Source organism: Rhea pennata, chromosome 3 (assembly GCF_028389875.1).
Source record: "Rhea pennata isolate bPtePen1 chromosome 3, bPtePen1.pri, whole genome shotgun sequence".
NCBI lineage: Eukaryota > Metazoa > Chordata > Aves > Rheiformes > Rheidae > Rhea > Rhea pennata.
The window spans coordinates 42,975,405-42,999,094 of record NC_084665.1 but is presented as its reverse complement, the minus strand read 5'-3'; the positions used below and the strand labels follow the sequence as shown (position 1 = coordinate 42,999,094).

The following is a 23,690-nucleotide window of genomic DNA, read 5'->3' as shown; positions in this document are numbered from 1 at the left end:
GAGAAAAAAAAATCTAAAAAGCCAGAAAAAATCAGTACTGCAACTATAATGTCTTACTTAGATGCAAAATTGCTCCCTTTTAGCAATAAAAAGGGCGTATCAGCACATAACCAGCACCAAAAGGACTGTTGCTAAAAAAGCAATCATTAATGCCATTATAAGCAAAATTTTTTCCACTCTTGTCTTCTAAGAACCTTCTGTGGTGACTTGTGAGAAAGCTGTTTTATTGCCTCACAGCTTTAGTGGCAAGTTGTATGAGGAGAAAACATTTATTTCATACTTAATAAAACTCCTGGCATCCTGGCCTGTATGGAGATGAGTAGGAAAGTGGGCAACTTCTCCATCTTTCTCTCTTTCTCAGGTCATAGTGACACCTCAACCCCAGAGAGGCCCAAGCAAGCCTACAAGGTCTGCCAACAAGTTGGTGGTGAACAAAACACAAAAAGTCTGCCTGCAAGTTGGATACTTCAGGAACTCCACTACTCTGTCCTTGCTCTTATTCTCTTTTAGACAGGGGAAGATGGAGAAGGGATTTCAGCTATGCAAGCCTGTATTCCTCAGAAGGGAGAATCATTTCATCATAACGCCACAACTTAGAAGTTCTCCTTGACAAGACAACGCTTGAAGCTGGACATACTGAATTTAAGATTATGAAAAACGCAGTAAGTAGACCCTGATATGGCCAGTCTATGCTAGCATAAAAACAACTCAGAGCATCCTCTGAGTTACTTCATACTGATTTCAGCCCTCACTGTAAATTTTCTACAACCAAGAGCTATATTGTGATTTAGATAGAACCTCTTAGCTAAAGTGGCTGGCAGTTTAGAAGAACCAGTGGTACACGTGCACAAATGTAAGAATCAGGGAATCAACCAATTGCTCCCACGATATTCAGCAATGTATAAGACTTTTTAAGACTGGAGTAAATATGAAGACAACTTCAGGATAAACTCTTCACTGGCACCAAACCCAACTAGCTAGACTGTTAGGTTTTTCTTCCCAGTTTGCCTGCAATCTTTCTTATCTTCCTCTATTGCCACTAGAAATTAATGTTTATAACCATGTTTTCCTTCTTTAAGGAACTCAGACAAGCTCATCTGAAACAGGTTTGAACGCAGCTGCTCATTTCATCAGAGTTAAGAGATCACATTACTCCTATGCTCCTCTTTGCATTGACATCCTGCCAAAAAGCATATTGATTTAAATATTGTATTACTGATCTACGGTATTAGGCTTCCACGGGCTGAATCCTTCTCATCTTGTATAACTTCTAAACCTGGGATTCACTTTATTTTTTAAAGTAGTATTGGAGGAATTTGGAGAAGTTTCTTGTTTTTCAAAGCTAGGACAAGGAACTTGTAAGGAGAATAGTTGAAAATTGTTAGCTGAGATTTCAGGTTCTGCCCAATATATCCACAATCTGACCAAGAGTTTCAGGACAGTGGAGAGAGGGAGGGGAAAAAAAAAGTAGTGAAGAAACCATCTCTGGTATTCTTGGAGATGCATAAACAAACATTATGAATACCAATGCTTCATAAAGAACACATACACAGCTATTAAATGCAATTACTAAAGCAACCTCACTCACTAGAAGAAAATAGTGAAGGAAACTACTCTTCTAGGGTTTTTTCAAGCCTGATATTACAGTCAAGCAAGACTATCAACTTCATACTGCCCTGTATTTAACAGCAGTAAAGATTTACTACTTGATTCTGTAATCGCATTGCCATTTATCAGTTTTACACAGGAAAAAGTAAAATAAAGATGAGGAAGAAAAGTTGCATGAAATGTAACTAATGCTAAGACATCCTAGAGGAGCTCAGGTAACGCAGTCATGTTATTTTGGGGGGAACTGAAACACACAGAGTTCAGATTGAATACTGTCAGGTAACTGAACAAAGGTTTTTTGGAATACTGTTATGATTAAAACTCCTGAATTTTGTTGCAATCTCAGCTTTAGGAACTTGTGGTTTTAGAGTCAACCACAGACAAATGTCTGCCTGGTGAACACATGTGAATTGTCCCAAGCAGAGTGAGATGTCCTACTCAGACGTGTCTGAAGAGTCATCAGTACTGGCAGCAGTGGTAGGGAAGAAAGGGGGAGTAGGAGGAGGAAAAAAACACACAAAATAAAACCAGATTTCTGCTTGCTGTCCATGAGAGTTGATTTGCTTTCTCCCAACCTGGTTTTGGAGAATGCGACAATCAGGGAGCAGGAGGAATAAATAAAGGACGACTCCTTGGATACACAGAGGATAGTTTTGGAAAGGGCTGGAACCTGGTTTTCCTATGAATCTAAAAAACGTTTCTTTGCAAGAGTGAACCAAAGTTGTTCTCTTTCTTCATGTTCTTCAGCTTTCCAGCATGAGGTGAAGAGCCCCAAGTAGGCAAGTCATTTCTATGTTTGCAAATGAACATTTTGTTCAGCAAGCAATAACAGACTACATTTAACTGTTCTTCTGCACAGAAGGCAGCTAGTACACTCCCATTTTGCAGTTTTTCATTTAGAGGAAAACAAACTTCTTACCTTGGGAAACTAAATCAGAAGAGAAGCAATTGCTTGAGCAAATGTTTTCATTTGTGATCATCCCTCAGCATATTGGAAAGGAGCACACTCAACAAAAGAATGGGGAAAGTACAGCATTGAAATACAATAGCTCACTTTGCTTCCTTGCTGGAGAATCAATACTCCTAAAGACTATTTTGCAATGAGTGGTCTCCACTACATTTTTGTTGTTTGCATTACAACAGAACATACAAATCTCATCCAAGACCACAGCCTAAGTGACATAATCCCGAAAAGTCTGTAGACTAACTTGGTGAGCAACATATGGTGGGACCAGAACAGAGTACAGAAGGGAAGTGAGTTACTAGAGGTCAGAAATCCACTGGGAATGGAAGGATTCCAACATCTTTCAATCCCACCACATATTGCACCAATACCCTTTTTTTTGCTGATCAATCCAGATTCATGATCCTCAGGCAAGCTTTCCTTTAAAAACATTACACCCTTCTATACTGAAATGGTTTTATATGAAAATGCCCAGTACAATTTCCCTGAATTTTCCCAGAACAGAGATGGTGTAAGGAGTTTTCTTCTTTTTAGCTTCAAAGAGTGCCCTCCATCCAGAGCACGCAGCTCATTTTCTAGTTCAGAATAAGGAAGAAAACTATTAGTCTTCAGTATACACACATTATTGTACTTGTACCATTCGCAGAAGAGAGCATTTGGATATGATCTGTTTTAGAAAGAAATCAAGTGCTGCATATTAAACAATCATAAAAGTGCTTTAAAAAAAACAAAAAAACAAAAAACGTTTTCCCTGCTTCTCTTAATGGACAGAAAATGCAATTCCTTCTGAAAAATCAATAGATGGCATGTACTCTTGTATGTGAGAAATTCTAGACTAATCAGAGAAGTAAATTCTAATTTTACCAGATTTTCTGGTAGTTTCTGATATTTGCATTCTTTCAGGCTCTCCATTCAAGACGCTATGCTCAGCTGCCACTATATGACAATCAAGTAGGCATGTTTAGCATAATGAATTTTGAAAAATCCAAAATGTTTTTTATGGTCTAGTATTTATATTACCAATTTTACTGAGCCAACATACTATTTATAGAGCTGAAATACAGATGGTTCAAATAAGACTTGCTCTTATTTAAATATCCTACAGGCTAGCCTTCTATTAGGAAGCATGCATGTTCCCATACACACAAAATTTCACCTATGTACTCTACTGTTTTCCATTATGCCACTTGCAAGAACTACTATAGCTGCATGTTCATCAAGTTCTCCCCAAAATGGCATAGATTCATAGCTTAAAGCCAAAGGGTGTAAAGTTTTTCATTATCTCTACTTAAAGGTGCCCAGCAAAGCATCAGTCCTGCAAACTAAAACTTAGAGCAGTTCTGCGGACGAATTTCAGATCTACACTAATGAACAAATAAAACAAACTAATAAGCTAATTCAGCTTGTCAGCAGTAACCAGGTCTGTGCCAGGCAAACATGCAACTAAGCGCCTTACCAGAATGACCGGTATCGCATGACAACATTTTTCTCTTCAGTAGTGCTAAGTCTGGAGAACCCTCTCATCCTACTTTTGTCTTGTTTTTCTTTGGTTAATGAGGAACATGTAGTTACGTATCTGACTATTCCTCACAATTACATTTTTAATCCACTAACCAAATTTCAACCAATTTTGACAGCAACGCAGTTATTAAGCTCCTATTACATTATACTAATGTAATGTGTTTTCTACATTACCCAACCAATAAACTTTGGTTGCCTCATGCTGTGCTGCTGGAGAATACAGAAAGGAGTGTAAAGTATATTAGGGAAGGGAGGAACAGCAAGTCAAGGATATCACGGTTTGGCACCCTAGTAGGCACAAGCGGTAAAGAGAATGCTTAGAATTACTAGCACACTAAATACATCCACAGAAAAATCAGAATTAATCATCTCCAGTTTTCATGTGTAATACTAGACACCAAGAGAAAACAAGGGGTCACCTCAAAGGTTTTAACATGTTCTGCTGCAGAGCGCAAGCTGGCCCAATAGTTACGAAAACCTTATCTGCACTATGCATAGACAGAAGCCCAGCAGTAACGAGACGACACTGCCGTCCGCTGTGCACGGTATTACACTTGGGCAGATCCAGTGCTGTTTTGCATCCTCTTTTGTTCACTAACCTACTTGGAGAGTTACAAGATTTTTTGTTTGTTTGTTTCCCTAAGAACAGCAGACCTCTGCTTGGCTTGCTTCTGCAGTTGCTTTTCATGGATTTAACTAACGGTCTGTCAGAATCCTTATTAAACAACTTTCATTGCAAATGTTTAACTGAGCTGCAGGTGTTTGTTCCAGGCAGAAGTCTGTTCACTCGGAGTCCCAAATGAGAAAATTCAGGTATAAGACTGAAATGCAATTCAAATTTATGAGTGCTGGGAAGCAACAGCAACAGCATGCTCTGATGATCGTTTGCATATGCCCTTTTGCAAGCCTATAAATAAAGATTAAATTTGGAGTTAGAAAACTTCAGACTTATATAGCCGCTTGGCTATCCTAGTACATGTTTCAGTCAATACCCTGATCCAAGTTCTTCAGTTTGGAACCATTCTGACCCTTATTTTCAATTTATTTTGTAAGATAACTAGAGGAACATTCATTTATTTTGCTGCATGTCTGTTGATATTTCTAAATTGACAGTAACGTTTATTACTGTCGTAGCTGTCAGCTGGACCAAAATAAATCACATAAGCTGATGCTCAACAACCGTCAAGTGTACAGAACTTATGAGGTGCTATAATTTAAAGTCAGAAATACAAATAAAATTGCAATTAGATATGCAATATTAATATAAACATTTCTAATACCTAAATATTTCAGTATGTCAGATATTTTTAGATATACTGGCAAATGCATACCATACAGAATGAAAGGACAAACTGTAGTTTATTCATTGTTATCGGCAGTGTGTGCCACTAAGCAAAAGATGAATTTCCAAAAGATGAAGTACTGCAGGATGACCTCTGCTACAGGAAATTTTACATCCCAAATACTGGAAACTTACACTGTCCCTCTCAGTTCACACTGATGGCAGCACTTGGCTGTCCCACATCTACGCTCTCGTGGCTTTGATTCATGCTCTGCTCAGTGATTCTCTCGCCGTCATTTTCCTAAGAATGTAAATATTTGCTCTGTCTGCATTCTGGTTTACAGGCTTGGCCCATTATTGAATATGAAGGCTGTAATTCAATCATACAAGGATCTGTTGCCACACATAAACTGGGATTTTATATTTTATGACTTAGGCTTTGCAGAGCAGCCATCTTCCTGCTCACCTCCCCCCTCTCTTTGCCCATGACTGAATTATAGTTCTGTCTCTAATTGAAGCCTACGATGATTATTTTATTTCTCCTCTTCTGCCGAGAGGAAGACCAGAGCTATCATTCTGAACACATACCAAGCCACAGGAGCCTGGATGAGGTACTCTAATGACAGGTCCTCCTACATAGCACACTTGCAGTCTTTCTGCTAATTAATTTGATTTCCTTCGTCTAGACTAACATAACACAGCAAGTTATGCTCATTTTAAGGAACATCGTTAGCCTTTCAGCTCCTTCCAAGTGAGGAAGAAAGAAGAGTCAGTAGACTGGAATGTGGGGGAGACCGACTTTGTCCTTGACTACACCATTGCTTATGTTTTCACTTGACCAAGATTTTGTCTCGAGGAGAACCTGAGACAGTACTATCAGCACAGAAGAGACCAAAATCAAACCCAGATATCGTCGGTATGTGCATGACGAGGCAGCGACAGTCCCACAGAAGGGTCTGTCTACTACGTACTGCAGTCAGCAGCTTCCTGGCAATCACTTGGCATTTACTGTTCACAGCTCCCAACATCCTCAGAGGGCTGAACAAACATATCATTAAAACACACACACAGGATGGTTTCTTTAGACTCCCTTCACAGAATGAAAGGGGATTCAGCAGTGTGCCACTGGACTAATAAATATTAGAGGCAAAGCTAGTATTGGGAGTTAGTTAAACAAGCAAATCTTCCATATTTGGAAGGAGAGAATCTGCGAAGCAGAACAGAGTCTAGAAGCTTGAGCTGTTGGTCAAATGCAGGACTCGGGAAGTGGGGCAACATGTGAAAAACAAGTGAACCCACTCATATTAAAAAGGTCAGTTTTCTCTGTCAGTTGGGCAGATCCAGCAGATCCAGTTTTAATACCCTTAAAGAAAAGTGACAGGGAAATCACGTAACATTATACAGGTATTAACTGGAGTCGAATGAGTGCACATATGCATAAATTGTTAAAAATGGCAGGGAAGATGTTCCCTAGGATAACGAGCATGCCTATAGAGGCGATCACTGTTCTGTTCACAATCCCACAGGACAGGACTGAGCTCCACCTCCACAGGTAATTCCAGGGTCATTTCTGGCCTTGCAACCCCTAGTTGCATTTACCATTTTGCAGCATCAGAGGAGAAGGATTTCAACCCTAGGACCTACTGGCTCAGGATTTTTTTTTTTTTTTTTTTTTTTTTTGATTATAGTCACAGAGGACCTTCTTTACATAGACACAAGCGAAAGATAAACAGCACCTACAGGCTCTTTATTAACTTAATGTGACCTTGTTTTTAACAGTGTTTGGCCATAAGCCATTTATATTGTGACACCACAGTTAAGGTTTGAACATTTTTTCCATTACTCATACTTTCAAGCTCAGTAGAAGCAGACAATAAGCAAAAGAAAATCTAAATATTCTTTTCTTTGGTTCTTTCAGAAAGTTATTCTCAACAAGGTCATGGAGGTATCTCACAAAGAGTTAGCCCACATCTAGTTATAAATTTCAGCATAAGATGGCAAGCTTCATTTATCTTCTCTGTCTATCCAAGGCCTCTACCCTGCTCCCACCTTAGGCAGCACTTCCTCAAATCTAGAAGAGAGAGATGACATCTCTGGTCATTTCTGATGACCTGATGCTACTGCAATGACTAAGATCTTTTGAAAAAAGAAAAAAAAGAATAAATAAAAAGTTTTGACCAAGCTCTGTCCTGAAGCCTTTCATTTCCACGGGATATAGAGAGAAAAAGTTTAAATTCTGAACCCTTGATGCTAACTAGCACAATTCCTGTAGCATGATTGTCCTCAGTGGGTCAAGGATAAACCACAGCCACATTAGATCTCTTACGCCTGTATTTTGAAATGAGGCTCAGTAAAGAATTTTGCTTAGCAAAACAAGATCATTCTTTCTCTCTTCCTGTAGTTTCAGACTAACTGCTTTTGCTTTGGGTGATTACTTCAGCTTCCATAATTTTTCTCCAGCCCAAAATTGCAGAGACGCTCAATACAGACTAGAAAAGTGATTGAGGCAGCAGCAGAACATGGATAATGCCAGAGCATCAAAGAGAAAAGGAGTAACAATAAGGAAAAAGACTACAAAAAGAATGCACTTACCAAGGACATATTATAAAGCTCACCTGTCTGAAGATCTGCTAACTAGGCAGAAAACATTTTTCTTAGAAGACCCTAAGAAGCTCCTAATTGCACAAGAGACTAAGGAGTAGTAATCACCACTTGGCAAAGCTCTGCTCACTAAAAACAAAGGGCACATTTACCCCTTTTTTCCCCTCTTCCCACAAATCAAATTCTTGATTTACAATATGAATGATATATATAAAAGGCTACATCAGAGTAAGTATACAATTTCATATCTCTGTATTTGTTAAAATATTGAAGGGCTGGACTTAAAAGTAGTGAGAATTACTTCATTAGACTGTATGGCTTAAGCAGGATATGTAGTGGCAGTGCTGACTACAACAGGAAAAGAAGCAAGACAGCCCATGTTAGTTAACAGAAAAAGATCCAGGAAGGCAAACTGCCATGTGAATTAACAGCATAACTACACGGTTACCACAGTTTTCACAAGGTCCTCTCTATAACTATTCTCTGCTCCCTCAAAACAAATTATTTAAGGCTGGTTGCCAAACCCATGGCAAAGCCACTAACAGAAACCAGAGATGAGATTTGGAGACTCTTTAGAAATAGGTGACAGGGATGTCACTATCATGTCACTTAAATCAACACAAGCAATACAGAAGACTCCTATTCCCACACCTACAAAGCCTCCAGTTTCATTCTGGACCACAACACAGCTTACGTAGCTATAAATGTCAGTCTCTGCAGGGTGCACAGACATGGACCTGGAGACTGAGCAGGCCATAAAGCTCATTGTGAACTCCACTACAACCCACACAGAAAGCAGACATAACTGAGAAGCCACTCACAAGCTCCCAGGCCATCCTGCTTTGCCAAGTGTATTTCATGTATGCCCAGTCAACATCGCCGAATAGAAGAGGAACAGTGCTAGCCACTATCAGTCATCCAAAAGTTCAGCCAGATGAAGTTTGGCTCCTTAACCTTCTTAAGAGCAGCCCTGCAACAAGACCTCCCCCATTTATGAACACAAGCTCAGGGTTTCAGTTCCCACACCAACTGGAGGTAATGTACTCACATTCTCCATACTGCAGAAAAATACCTTAACAATGAGAACACAGAAAAGGGTAACGGGATAAGGAGAGCACAGAGCAGCATTACCCATCCATCTTGCTAAAGCTGATTGGTGGGCAGGGAATAAACATAAAATTCCTGGACATAAAGGGAATTATGATAGGAGAATGCACAACTATTTCTCTGATTAGGCTCTGTGACATGGAGTGTGAGGTCCTTAAGCTCCCATATCATCTCCAACATATAAAACAATTATTTCTTCTAGGTTTTAATCCAAATGGAAATAATCTCAGACCAAAAGAACCCAAATCCTTTTCTTCTCTTAATTTTATTTCTAATAAACTGACTGCAGAAGGTAGCCCCCCCAATAGGTATTTAGTTACACACAGTTCTGTAGAAGCTAGGAGAACCCTTACAAGTGCTGTGATTCCAATTTCATTTAAAGTAATGGCACAGAGGAAAATCCTTACCCCATCTTCAGAAATAACAGAAAAGCCCTGAATGTCAGCTGGATGTATTCCTAATTATCACCCATGTTCTTCTGTGATAAAGTTTAAAGCATTGCATGCTGTCATCCAGTCCAGCTAGGGTGCAGTTTAGACAATTTAAGCTGCAAGCAGTAGCCTCTCTGCTCCTAGCCTCCAGGCTTGCACCTCTCCCTCCACCCTCTCCGGCCCAACACACACGCACACCTCGGTCCCTCCATGCCAGGACTAACAACCATGCACCACAGAGTCAGCAAGATGAGTTCACTGATCCAGCCAAAACCTAATTTTTGTTTTGTTTTGCTTTGCCAGCTGGCTTTCCAGCTGCCTGCAGGGTCAGGAGCGCTGCCGGAGCCCCGGTGCCAGCGCGGGGCCGCTCTACACCCTTTCGGTACCAGCCTGCAGGCAGGCTGCCTTCGACCAGCTGCAAAGCCGCTCCCTGACACTCCTGCCAAACCGGGGCCTGGGAACCCGGCACCCAACTTACCTGTTTCAGAGTGGAGGATGCTAAGGTAACTGAACGGGTGGGGCTGAGAAAGGTGGCGCTGAGTGGCAGGACTGCCTGCTTGGCTTCCTAGGAGCTGTACGGTCTCTTCAGATCTAAATGGCTTGGTGTTGGGACTACCGTCTGTACCGGAGTAGAGAGAGGAAATAAAAAAAATAATAATAGAAAGTGAGGGTTATATCATCTCCTGTATGCCTAAACAGGCTTCAGCTGTCTAACCAGAGACGTCCAGTGCCATTTTAGATGCCCAAGGACATCCAAGATGTTTGCATAGGGCTGCCACACCAGAGACAGGACCCTATGGCAAATGCACGATCCTCCAGAGTGGCAGCTGGAAGCCAAGTGAGAAATGTGGGGTGTTTGAAATGGCACTAGCCACATTGACCAAGACACCCGAGTCAGCCAGAATCTCATTCACCCATAAAGCTCCAAGGGCCAGGCTTCCCACAAGGGCTGGATTTTTCAAGTATCTTAAACGTGTCCTACTTATGACTTGATTTCCAAAAGAGCATCATTTATTTTGCTTTTTCAGTAGATGATAGGATCCTTTAAAAGGGCATCTTTTATCTTATCTTGAAAAAGTGTTTTGCAGTAGAAGTGCAAAAGTAAATGTTAAGGATGGAAGAACAGGCATGAAAATATAGTTTAACTGCTGCATCCAACTTTGAGTTTTGAGTGTCTTGCCTTCTAAGTGTAATGATGTTTTCCCCCAGGGTTTTGGGGTTTAACTGATTGTATACAACTACTGGCTAGATTGCGCTGAAACCATCCACATGATACATGAAGCACTGATATATTCTCCTTCTCTCTTCCCCCTTTATTCATATTCCCCTGGCCCCAACACCTACCCCTGCTGTACTCTCCACGCCTGATCCAGAATCCGGCATTTAAGATTGCAGTAAGATGATTTTCCTTCCTTTTGGTGAAGATGCTATATACCCATGCAATTAGTGCCTTGCAAAATTAGGCAAACTTGTATTTAAAGACAAAAAAAAAAAAATTCAAAACAAAGCAGTTAATGTGGTTCAATGGAAAGTCGGAGAGAAATAGTTTTCCACTCTCTTCTTTCTAGGTAATAGATGAGCTAATAACGCTCATGAGAGAGAACAAATCTGCTGATCAATAACCTGAAAAAAAGGGAAAAAAAAATCAATCATAACTTACAATACAATTCACATGGAAACATTTGTACAATCTCCTTTCGTAATAGAGAACTGGAACCAAAACAAAAAATACTGATTATTGAATTCACCTGGATTTTTGCCTTCATTCAGCAAAAGTTGTGCAAGCACACAATATGGTAAGAAATGGCCCTCCACTTCCATCCTTTACCATGATCCTAACACATAAACAAGGGAAGCAGGAAACAAGCTTTCCAACAGTATTCATAGAGCAGAATACTGAAACAGCATCTCACTAGTCACAGTCTAAAACAAAATCTTCAGAGCCAAAGAGCACCAGCTTGCATCTCTGCCACCTGGTCAAAGGGTACAAATCCCCAAAATAACTAGTTATTCAAAGGGCACAGGCTTACACGCAGAGGCTGATCTTCCAGCTTCTTCCTTGTTATCAAAGGATGGCACCCCCATCCTCCTAAAGCCTAGGAGAGCTTGCATCCCACATGGACTAATATTTTGCCGTTAACTGTAGTTATGTATACCCTTAAAAACAATATACTGAACGGTCATCAGGAAGGACTGAGCGCTGATACCATAGGAGCTCATACCATTCAGGCAATCAGAACTCTGATTAAAAGAAGACAGGGTTAAACCAATGCTATAGAAGTTAAGCAGACACTAATTGTCTTCCTCTATTTTAGTCCAAAAGCGTGTTGAAGTTACCAGGTGTAAGAAGAGAAGATAATACACTCCACACACCAGCAAGTCAAAAGCACCACAGAAAACATTCTACCCTCTTATAATTAAAATTAGGAGATGGATATTATATTAAGAAGCTTGCAGTTCTAACCAAAGTTTAAGTGGGAAAACCTGTCTGCTATCTCCAGTTTATAGCTCTTATTATCAATCAGCTGCCTCAAGAAATATTTATTCCTCTTAAAAGAAGCCTTAGTCTCTATACTTCACTAAAGTCTGTTGCAGCATTAGCAAGTCTGCTTTCACATACACTAACCAAATTGCACATTGTTTCTACGTGCATTAATTTGTCCCACGAGGGTCATCCCAGTAACCAGTCTATCCATGTTTCACACTAGGACAGACTCCTCCACACCTAAACAGCCTAAAAAATATTTTTGCAATGCTGCTAGTCAGAACTCACACTGCCCTAGCTGGGCTACAGCACTGCCTCACCTCCAAACTTGTGAATCTCAAACTTTTAGTACAATTATCTATTACAATCCTATATAACTCAGACTAAAGTGAGTCTAAAGGAGTATTACTATTACTGAAATTCCAATAATGATCAGAGTCTAACTCAAGCTGGAATTTAAATTCTTTTTAATTAATTTTTTCTAAAATTTATGTTTTGTGGAACAGACCTTTTTTTTAATCTAAAATGTGTACTATAAACTCAAAGCATATGCAAATCTTAAAGAAAGGGGGGGGGAGGTCAGATATATGCCCCCCCATCCTTCGATGACAGTATTATTAGGGTATTAAGGACAAATGCAAGGCTCTACTTTCAGACATGAAAACATGACTGCATAAGTGCAGAATAGAAAGCAGTAGGCTAGGTGCTAGTTCCAGGCATTATGCTTCAGGAAAACCATAAAGATTTCTAGGGGATCTGGGGAAGAGAAACAAGAGCACTTAGCTATACAGAAACTATGACTTACGTGGAAAGACTGTAGAAACTGGGAATCTTTAATACAATGAAGCAAAGGTTAAAAGACTGATGTTAAGTGTTTTCAAACGTATAAAAGGCTATTAAACAGTGGAATAATACCTTTTTTTCCACAGATGAAAAATTAATAATGTCAGCAACTAAGTTTTCAGAAAATATACCTATTATCAGGATTCATGATATAAGTAGTGAGGCACTGGAACAGATCTGCCTAAAAAGCTTGTAGAATCTCATCACTGGAAGTATTAAGAAGAAAGTATCACAAAAGTAGGGAAAAAAAAAAAAACCACACACCCCACATCTGCCAGGAATTACATAAGGTAAAAGGGATCCTAACGTAAGCTAGAGATGAGAAAGATGACTCTCGAAGTCTTTCAATTCCATCATAAGTAAATAACACATACAAGCATACATTATATACAGTAATTCTTGTGGCTCAAAGAACCAATGTTTTAATAAGTAATTCTTTTCCAATTTTCTGGCACCTCTGTTCTCTCATCTGTCTCAGCCCTCTTGCTAGCTATGAGAGAAAGAATACATCATTTATTTCCATAGTACAGCTTAAGCTACATTTGCTATAGGGTCACTAAACCACCTCTCAAAGCCAACCCTTCGTACGGCTGCACCTGCTAATCGTGAACCCATCAGGCCTATAATGCAGATTCTATCAGGTGCTTTCAGGATTAAAGACTTAGTTTGCTTTCTTTTGCTGTAGGCAGAAAACATGAGGTTTGTTTAATTTTTCTCCATTGGCAAAAGACACTGAGACGTGGGATTCTGGACAAGGCCTTGGGTAAGAACCAAGAGGTAAGAACCCACACATCCCGGTACTCTCCTCCTCCTGATTTCTAATGCCTTCCCGGACACTGGGAATAATTAAAGAAAGAAATTTTAAGTTACCACAATACATTATGCCAGCAATACACAAATCAGACAGCCAACAGGCTCAGTCTGCTGCAATTGCACATGGCTTGCAAGATGCAAGAGTTTTTTTCCTCATCATCATTTGATGTGTTAACGGGTTTTAGGAGCATTTCCATTATTCCATCTGCTCCCCAAGGTGAATGAGAGAGACATTAAAAGACACACACAGAAATGGTGGTGTGTTAGCATTAATAGCTTGATCCAACTTCCATCCCAAAAAATAACTACGTCCTCAGAGAGCAGAGGTAAACAAGCAGAGGTTCACATAAACCGAAACATTTGTGTTGTCCTCGTGACAGCAAACATCCAAATTCCTCTCTATTCATAATACCTGTAATTAACAGGTGTGGAATAGTTTGTCAACAGTTGTCATTATAAAGCAATGATATTTGTCCTATAACCAAAATAATACTCTATAAAGATTTGTGCACTGTCCAACCCTCTGTTTCCCACAAGTCCAACAAATAAATAAATGAAATTGTCCTTACACGGAAACAAAACACTGGAATCACATTTGAGTTTCCCTTCTGCCTTCTTATATTCTCCAAATTCGAATAAGTTTCAAAATTTGATTTCCTGTTACTGATTTCCTTAAAATTAGCCTACAGAGTAAAGACATCTCTATATTAACATTTTTTCCTGCAAGGAACTGTTCCTTTAATTAGATGGAGTCTAATAATTCTGATTACATTAAAAGTGGAGTGATACAGGATTGCACGGTTTCCTAAAAGCCAGAAAACTGTCATTAATCTAAGTGCAACTTCCAATGCCAATAAAAGCTGTTATTTTGCAACTATCACACAATTCCTTTTAGTGCTGTTCCTGTAAGAAGCCAACTGCTTTGGTAGGTCATTTTTTAAGCCAATGCTGCGCTTTGCTCTCTTGTAACCTCAGGTAAAGCAACGATTAAGTGAATATGTATGTTCAGATTTAATAAAAGTTATGTCCCTCATTACCAAGAAATTACAACAGGATCAAACAAAAAGGAATGTTTAAGACAAGACATAATCCTGAAATAGTTCAGTACAGTGAAGATGATTTTAGTGGGTAAGAAGAACCTGCAATGCTTTATGCGTGAGGCTCTCAACCAACAGGAAGCCCCACACACCAGTAAGCACAGAAAAAAAACAGAAGGGAGGCAGGGAGGAGTCTCTGCAAATATTCTCCTGAATATATAGTTATATATTTTTTTAAGTCTTCAATCACAGTCTTTCCCTTAAATGGTATAATGTCCTGCAGACCTATAAGACATGGTTAATATTTATTTAAACTTGACTTCAGAGTATTTATATGACAAATACTGATGTCATTAAACTAAGCACAAAAATAATCTTTTATCTCAATGGAGCCAGCAATTTTACTCCATCACAATAGAGCCTTGAAGTCAGAATATATAGTAATTTAAACCAGGCAAAGATATGTTTTCAGGTAGAGATCCTGACACTTTGCACAGTTCAAGGGGACAAAAGTACTGTCATCAAAAATACACGATCAATCAGAAGTAACCAGCGAACACTCACAGCTAAATTTTTATGACCAGATGAGAGAGAAAAAAAAATTTTTTAATTGCCAAAAAAGACTACCAGGAGTAATTTCAAACAATACATTACCAACTTTTATGTTCTTGGAATATTTTATAATTTTAGTACAAACTAATTTTTATTTCTACTTAATATTGCATTCCTTTCTTAATCATTTTGCATTTTTTAAATTTTATTTTACTTATAATCATTTAAAACTGACCTGATTATAAGGGGAGAGGGGAATGATATGGAGAGAGAAAATTCCACAAACATCCATTTTCTGCAGTGTAATGCACATAATAAACTAAGCCTAGTTAGTCCTAATCTAAACTACAGTAGTTCTGAGATACTCAAGGGCACAGATATCTGTATGAGTTCTGTAAACACTGACTAAAGAGGTATCCTCTCCCCCAAACTGCTTCTCAAACTGCACAAGCACCCCCTCCTTTTAAACATGTGCAGTTGGGCAAACTTTTGGAAGTCCCCTTATACGAGCCAGTCACAAACCCAACTTCTTTGCTTCTGCTGCTGCCTTGGTTTTGCAACTTTGCAGAGCTGCTAGACTGGGTTGAAAGGGACATTCAAGACTGGTTCAACCTCCTATTACATGCCTTCCTACGAAATCTTAGACTACCATAATTAAATAACAACACTTTTTAAACAAACAAACAAACAACAACCTTAGGTATTGGGATCTAGCAAGAACTTAATGGAAGACCACTGTTGGAAAAATAATGAGCTATGGGAAGGAGAAGGAGCTGTAATACAGCTTTTTGTGGGTAGAAAAAATGCAAAGAAACAAGGACTTCTCCCTACGTGACCTGCAACCACTAAATTCCCAGTCCCCAAAAATGTCTGTGGCATTTGCCTCCTCTTTGCTACTTCACAGACAAGCCTCGCTTATTTTTTTAAAAGATACTCTGCACGAGAAGATCACCAGTTGAGCATATCATTGGTCAGAAAGTTCAGGTGAATTCTGTAAAGCTATGCGCACACACACTGAGTTTTTTCTTTTTGGTCTATTCCCTTCCCTCCCTCCCACCCCAGTGCTACACTAGAACAAGGGAACAGGGACTCCCCTGGATGGCAGATAAGCTGTGCTAGAAGCACCAGCACTAACATCTGTCTTACTGTCATCTCCTGCCAGAACTCAGATGTGTTCTGTATTGATCGTTAGTTGATTGGCTATGAGAGCTATGGCAGAAACAGACTTTTTTGAAAAATGCTTTAACTTTTGTTACTGCATGATAGCAAAATAGTCTAAAGCAAAAATACAGAAGTGTAAATAGAATCACCTCTTACCTTATTGCTTTACACTACTGTTTTGAAATAACTTAAGATCTGACCTATAATATTTATATTTAGAGATGTCAGACCTTCTGAAGTCATTAGGTTCAGTTTCAGCAGTGGTGACAAATAGCCATTTTTCTGAAGCTAATGGAAACTTTCTCACAATCTGTGCATTAATTGTAGGGTTCATAACACCAGCGTCCTGTCTGGTACAATTCCCCGGCCGGAAGAACCTAGTTACTGCCAGTTGGCTGTACCAGGCAAATCATTTAAGCAAAGAAGTGCTGATCTTAATCTCTCCTCATGCAATGCTAATGCAGTATCAATGAAGAATTCAGTGTCTGTGTTGCTTTGCATGCACAGCTCCCAATTAAACTTTGGCCTTATAAAATTAGTCGCTATACAGTAGTTTCCCATCTTCTACTAAAATCATGTTCAGTGGTTTACTGCAATTTGTAAAAACCTCCAAAGTACCTGGGAAATCCCAGCAGCTTCTGAGAGGCTCACTAGCTCTGAACTGTGACATTCTGGCCACCAGCACCAGGGACCAAGTCCTGTATAAGGGCTTGACAGCAGGTGTGGGGAGGGGGTAAAATGTGTCTAGCTGTACTTTGGATCTAATTACGGCTTCTTATAGCTCTGAGGATTTTATCACCTTTAGTTCCAGAATGTAACTTAACCTATGCATTCAACCCTCAGAGTGATCCACCCTAGCCTTCAGTCGCATCTTTTTCCTGACAGAGTGAGAATCTCAACAGATGCAACTGAAGATGGGAGAATTAAGAAGCATTCTGCGGCATTTCTCACCCTTTCTTTTGTCTTCAGCACTTCTGTGGCAGCTTCCACTCATGAGAGGTGGGATTTCAGAAACACTCACCTTGTCCGTATTTTCTACAGTTTAATTATTCCCTGCCTTGGCATACTGGTTAATACACACTACAAGCCTAATTCCCAAACCCTCCCCATTCACAGCACAAAGAATGTAGGTGTCTGCCTCACCTCTGTGAATTCATGATACCAGTAACGTCCTTTTTTAGGATCTTCAATTTTCTTCACGGCAATGCCTCTACCGAATTATTTAGACTGTTTAGCTCCACACTGAAAAGTTTTGTTCGCAGGGACTCGAAACTCCTAGTTGTTCAAGCTGCTTTGGCAAAACAGGACTTCCGTAACCCTTTGCAGCTCAGTTCACAGAGCGCTTCCATGTCCAGAAGCCACTTAGGCAGAATCCCACAAAACAGATTACCTTAGCTACTACTCTCCTGCTTTTCTGCAAGGTCAAGTCCTATATTCACTCACAGCTTAACATTCAGAGTGAGGATCCTGCAAATTTCTCAGTGTTAGTAATGCTGTGCTCAGTAAAGTACTCCAAGAGATAGGTTTAAGATGAATTGCCCAACATTAAACAGAAGTTTGTTGCTCCACGTTCTCAGGCGACTACTCTAGACATTGTTCTTTTCACAGTTCACTTGATCTTCACAACTGGACAATCTTCCTCACAGTGCCAATCAGCAGCAGTAAAGGCGGCAAAGGCTACCCTCACCGTATCTGTGCAGCGCCGGGGGTGCCAGACACATTCAGATTCTTCACAAGTTACTCACAGACTGTGCTGAAATATTCAGACTAAAAGCAAAAGGCTTCTCTGGTTAAGTTACATAAGTATCAAGGTTTTACTGCAAGTTACAGGCATACACATGCAAGGTTGAGCTAATGGGCATATTTTAAGTAAATGGTAAACTGATATGAGAAGGTGATCCAGACAGAGTGGCAACGTTGCAGTGATTCCTGATTTGTGACTTTTTGCATAGTGCAAAACAACTTAATCCTATGTAAAAACCAGTGAAAGACAAAAAGGCCAAAAATATATGTCCGAATTTGTATTTATCCCTTTTCTGTTTCACATTCATTCTGTATACACCGCTTACTACAGCTTTGGATTGAAGACATAGTTCTATGCCACGAAACGATTTGGCGAGACACTGCTATCTCAACATAGCACGAGGATGAAGATGACTAAATAGTGACAAAGCTAAATCACCCCTCAGAGACAAGTCAATAAGGAATAAGTAACTTTATCTGCCAAGAATTAACATGCAATGAATACTTGTAAAGGTTACTCAACATAAGACTATTAGCGGTTAGAAGTGCATTCCCTCGTCCATGCTAACTAAGCAAGCCTGCCGAGGAATAGATTCCAACTGATTTCCTGAAGAATCGTCTTAACAGTAGCAAGCCTCTAGAAAAGGATCGTGCCCTTAGAGATTTTTAACTTACAACCAGATATCTCACAATAAAGATGCACTTTGTAAGTACTTCTTAGGAAATGTGTTCATTTTTCATTTAAAAAAAAATTTAACATGACCAGTAAACAAGTGAAGGCAACACTACCTAATGAATGAAAAAATAGTACATAATGAATGAAAAAACTACAGGTTTTTAAAGGTTACCTAAACCAAAAGGTTTTTTAAAGGTCAAAGAAACGCTGTTTAAAAAAAAAAAAAAAAAAAAAAAAAAAAAAAAGCTGAAGCAATGAACAGTTTGGAATTTAACTTGTAGTTAAAGTTAACTGCACCATTGAAAAGTTTAACTCATTTTTCACTTTTGACACTTTTTGCTTTTCTCTTTTTACCTCTTACATAAAAATATTGAACTATTTAGATTTTCTCTTGAATATATTTTTCAAGTTCTTATATATATTTCTAGCATGGCATGGTATCTCTGCTACAAACTCTGCAAAAACACTGTTTATGATGTTTCAAAAACTTCCATGTAATTAAAAAAATTAAGAGTCCTGCAAAAATGTGCAGGCAGCAGTTGTATATTCTGAAATCTAGGCTGCAAGTATATATCCCTTAAATTTTCCAATCTTCTTGAACAAATAGCTCCTCTGAGGTTTTCAAGAGAAGATATATTTCAAATTACTTAGGCTATCCAAAGAATGTTTTTGCTGCTCTGTGCAGTTAGAGCTGAAAGTGCATTTATCTTGCTATAAATAAGGTGACTCTTAAAGAATGAAGTTCAGAAGTGTTAATTTCAACTCTTTAGCCCATCTCTAGTGAAGATATATTTAATAGGGTAACTCCACATCTCAAAGTACCTAGGTTGGTTTCACTCAAACTTGATTTTTCTACATATACAAATTTGCAAGAAAGTCTGGAAATTCAATGGAATAATTCCAGAATTAAATTACATAATTTTTCTTTTAAGTATTAGGTATTTACATAGCGGTTTTGAAAGTTACCTTTCTATATACGATGTCAACCAGAATTTCCCTCCAAAATCATATAGAGTAAAAAGTATAGTTTAGATTGTTCTGGTACAGTCTATTTATGGAATCATACAGTTCCTCAGAAGCAATTCTCTATCCTCCAGGATACATGTACTTAGAGTTAGATATGCTACTTCAAAAGACAAAAATGCACTGAGAAAAGAGCAAGTGCAATTAGCAGTTGTTGTCTCCTTTTACTGAAGTAAAAAATGTACTTTAGAGATGTGCACAGCCATGTGTAAACCAAAAAGAAAAGACTGGCATGTACCAGTTCAGAAATATTTAATAATGAAGACAGAAAGTTCTGCCCATCATGTATTGCTCTGTTATGCAGTAGGCAACATTAACATTGCCTTTTTTATTTAAAAGTATAAGATATTTTATGCACTGCCTTGAAGTAATGCACCATTCTACTCCTCTCTACAGGAATTAATTTAATCCAGTGTGTGCAAATCTTCATTAAAATTCATATCCTGAGAGACTTTGAAGTTAAACAAAACATCACGTTTTTTGCATCTATAGGTAGGGTCATGGCTATCTATTTTATATAGAATTCATATCTGTTCATACATACATACATATCACATTGTAATAAGCAGTCTATATACAGAATTTCTGCGCCAATTCACATAGGTTTTGATGCACCATTTTTAGAGATGCCAGGTGACTTTCCTACTGTCACAAAGAAAGTCTGTAACAGAGTTAATAAACAACCAAGTTGCTAGGAGGAGAGACAAGTGCAGGATGACGCTTTCAGCACACGTTTAGACTTATGCCCAATTTTACTGACACCATGAAGATAACCATAGGCGTCATAACCAAGCAGCACTACTCACTAGACCATTAATACTTATAAGAATTTAGATTCTGCCACCTCAAAGAAACTGGTGATCGGATGATCTGTAATTCTGCCATCATGGAAGCTTTAGGAAAAGTTTGCAATTAGGAAGAAAACAGTATTTTTTTAAAAAGCGATATCAAAACATGACCGTTACCCAAAAAAGTCTGCCAGCATTGTCAGTTGACGGATGTAGTATGTTCCCAACTAATATTACGCATCTACACACTCGAAAGTTACAGTGAATTTTGATGCTCTAACTGGTAAAATAAGCCTCTTTTCAAACGCACCTGGCATTTTTAAGGAAAAAAGTTTGGGAGGAAAAATATTCTCATTTGGGGAATTTAATAATTAAAGTATCCTAAATTACAGTTCACTGTTACTGAGAAATTAAGCTTCTCTTTGACTGCTACAAATTTAACCATTCATATTTTAATATAGTGATATGATAAAAACCAGCTAGGTTTTTACAAATTATTTTGTGTTTTCCTAAAAACAGTAGGGATAAATCTAAAACCATGATAACCGTAGTGACAAATACATTTCAATATTCTTAACATACACACCCAAATTTCATTGTGAGGAAAAACAAGCACTGCATTAACACCTCAAGCTCCCCATATTTTACACATTCAGAAAAAGCAACAGCTTAAGTCAATCGTGTTCGACTGCTATACAGTTATTTATATGAGTAAATGAAGCTGGCGCCTGAGTAGGGGAGATGAACTGGCAACTTGCCGCAGCCTTGAAGCCTTGAGTTACAATTTGTATATAATGGAACAAACTGCAAGCACTCCGGTTATAGCCTATCTACGTGTATGAGGCTAAGCAGAAGAGTTCAAATAGGCATAATTCTGTTTTAACTAATGATAAAGTGAGATACAGGTTTCTTTAGTCAGCTCATGAAGTTGCCCAGGACAGATCTGCAGAACTCGGGTTCCCCAAGACCTTAAGCCCAGACTGCCAGTGGAGTTGGGTACCCAACAGTCTCTCTTGGGACAGGAAACCTCTTTTAAGGACTTCCGAGCCATGCGCCTGCAGCTCAGTCATCATCTGAGCAGACCTGCAAAAACCTAAGTGAAAACGTATCTTGATCAGTAGCCTCAGAGACTCCACAACACCCAGGACCGTACTACGGCCATCATTATGATAGGAAGGCACGGGCCATAATAAAATGAAATAACTCACATACATGAGAAAGGTCATTTCCAGTGACAGATTCCACACATCTTAACATTATTTTGGGTAGGAGACAAACTCGAGAGAGATGAGATTAGTTCTCTTCCTCTGCACAAATGTATTGAACAGGCTTAGAAAGATTTATTCAGACTTGAATATCTGGGAGCAGATTAGCTCAGTGCAAATCATACATGAATATGAGAAACAAGTATTTGAGGGTTACTTTATGGAAAGCATATAAATCCATGAATTTCATACAAAAACAATCCTTGCCTTCCAGGTTGTCTTCTAAAAAAAATCCAAAGCGGAGAGCAGCTTAGAAATCAACTAATTTGCCTGACTGTCTCTCTCTCAAATAACTGCATCACTATACCCAGCATGAACAGCTCATAGCTGTAGTTTCTATAATCAGTAGTGGCTCCATCCTGCAGTTCCTAGTAATTCCCAGCTCAGGCTGGGAATTGGCTACTGGCCTCCTCTGGTTTTCAGAAGTACACTGCAAGTCGCTGCAGACTTTTGCAGGACATGTGCCATTGTGGAGGTGATGAAGGCGTTTACAATAGCAGCTTATGTAGTGCATTGAGATTATGCACTCCAAGTATTTCCCAAATAGCTCCCTGTACACAGTTCATAGGAAAATTACGTTGCTCTATTTTACTGATATGCAGTATTTTTGTCCATGTAAAAAGGCAGCTATCTGATGACCTTTTAACATGCATTTAGGAATGGAAAATTATGCCTGTGGCCTTTTCTGTCTCTAGAATTCACTCTCTAGCTCAAACATTGGCTGTGGCACAAATAAACAAACATTAGTAACTAGAAGACTGGACTGCCATCACTTCTAACAAAAAAGCCTGCCAATACCAGATATGGATCCAGAGATATTGCTGTTTTTGTCTCTTCCAGAGTAACTTTTCCAAGGAGCTACACCCTAGTCTAGGTTGCGCAGATTCTGAAAATCACTGTTTATGACTGTGGCTATAATACTTGATCTAACCAGAAGTGCCAGGAATCCAACCACAGTCTTTGGAAAGCAAGGGGATCCATAAGCTACAGACTCCTTATTTTGAGAGTCTATGGCATAAGAGTCCCAATTCTAAGCCACATGAGCTGGCTATGCCAGGATAACAGTTCAGATTCTGCAAATCACATCCATATTGTAAAGCCTTTCGAAGTCTGGCATAGTTTTAAATGGACAACAAATCTGTTTGTCGGATAAAGTCTGAACTGCTAAATAAATAGAGTGATAAATTTCCTAATACTACTGGGCAGAGTGTTCCTGCAAGTACAACGTGTGTTTATCAATTTCCCACTGAGCTAGCGCTGACTTTCAAATTTCCTTTAATCCTATTATAGTAAACATAGTACAGCTCTCTGGCAAACAAAAGTAACATTCTTCCTGTAATATCATATCCTTCTTTTAAAGAAACCTTAGAGATGTCCAGAAAAGAACTAGCCTCAAGTTGGAATGGCACAACAAACTTGTTTCCAAAGAAACTTAAGTTTTATAAAGTTTTAGAGTTTAAACTGAAAAAAAAAAAAGAAAACAAGGCTATTTTTAAAAAGAGAAGATTGGCAATTTCTGATAGGCATTCAAAATAGTGTTTGCATGTATTATACTTTTAAAGGCAGCTATTGAAATACTGACATTAAAAATATTTTTCTAGTTGGAAGCAGCTTACCTGAGTTGAAGGATAAAGTAACTGGCATTTTGGACATAAAATTCTGAAAATAGACTGTGGCTTGTGATAATTTTTTCTCAGTGTTCCTTCAAGAAGAAAGAATAACAAGTGCAGAGGACTTTAAAAAAAAAAAAAAAAAAAAAGCTGGATAAAGAAAACCAAATGGGATTTATT

General features: G+C 38.8%; 1 protein-coding gene across 4 annotated transcripts in view; it reads right to left on the bottom strand.

Moving 5' to 3' along the window:
- The window catches only part of GREM2 (gremlin 2, DAN family BMP antagonist), a 38,692-nt gene that overhangs the window by 8,136 nt on the left and 6,866 nt on the right, over nt 1–23,690 (bottom strand). For 2 of the 4 annotated variants that reach the window (XM_062573651.1, XM_062573650.1), the window contains exons 2-3: nt 10,859–11,137; nt 9,993–10,133 (exon numbers count right to left, since the gene is read on the bottom strand). The exons of the other annotated variants lie outside the window; for them this stretch is intronic. The gene's annotated coding sequence lies outside the window, so the exon portion shown is untranslated. The remainder of the gene's footprint in view (nt 1–9,992; nt 10,134–10,858; nt 11,138–23,690) is intronic. 4 annotated transcript variants of the gene reach the window in all.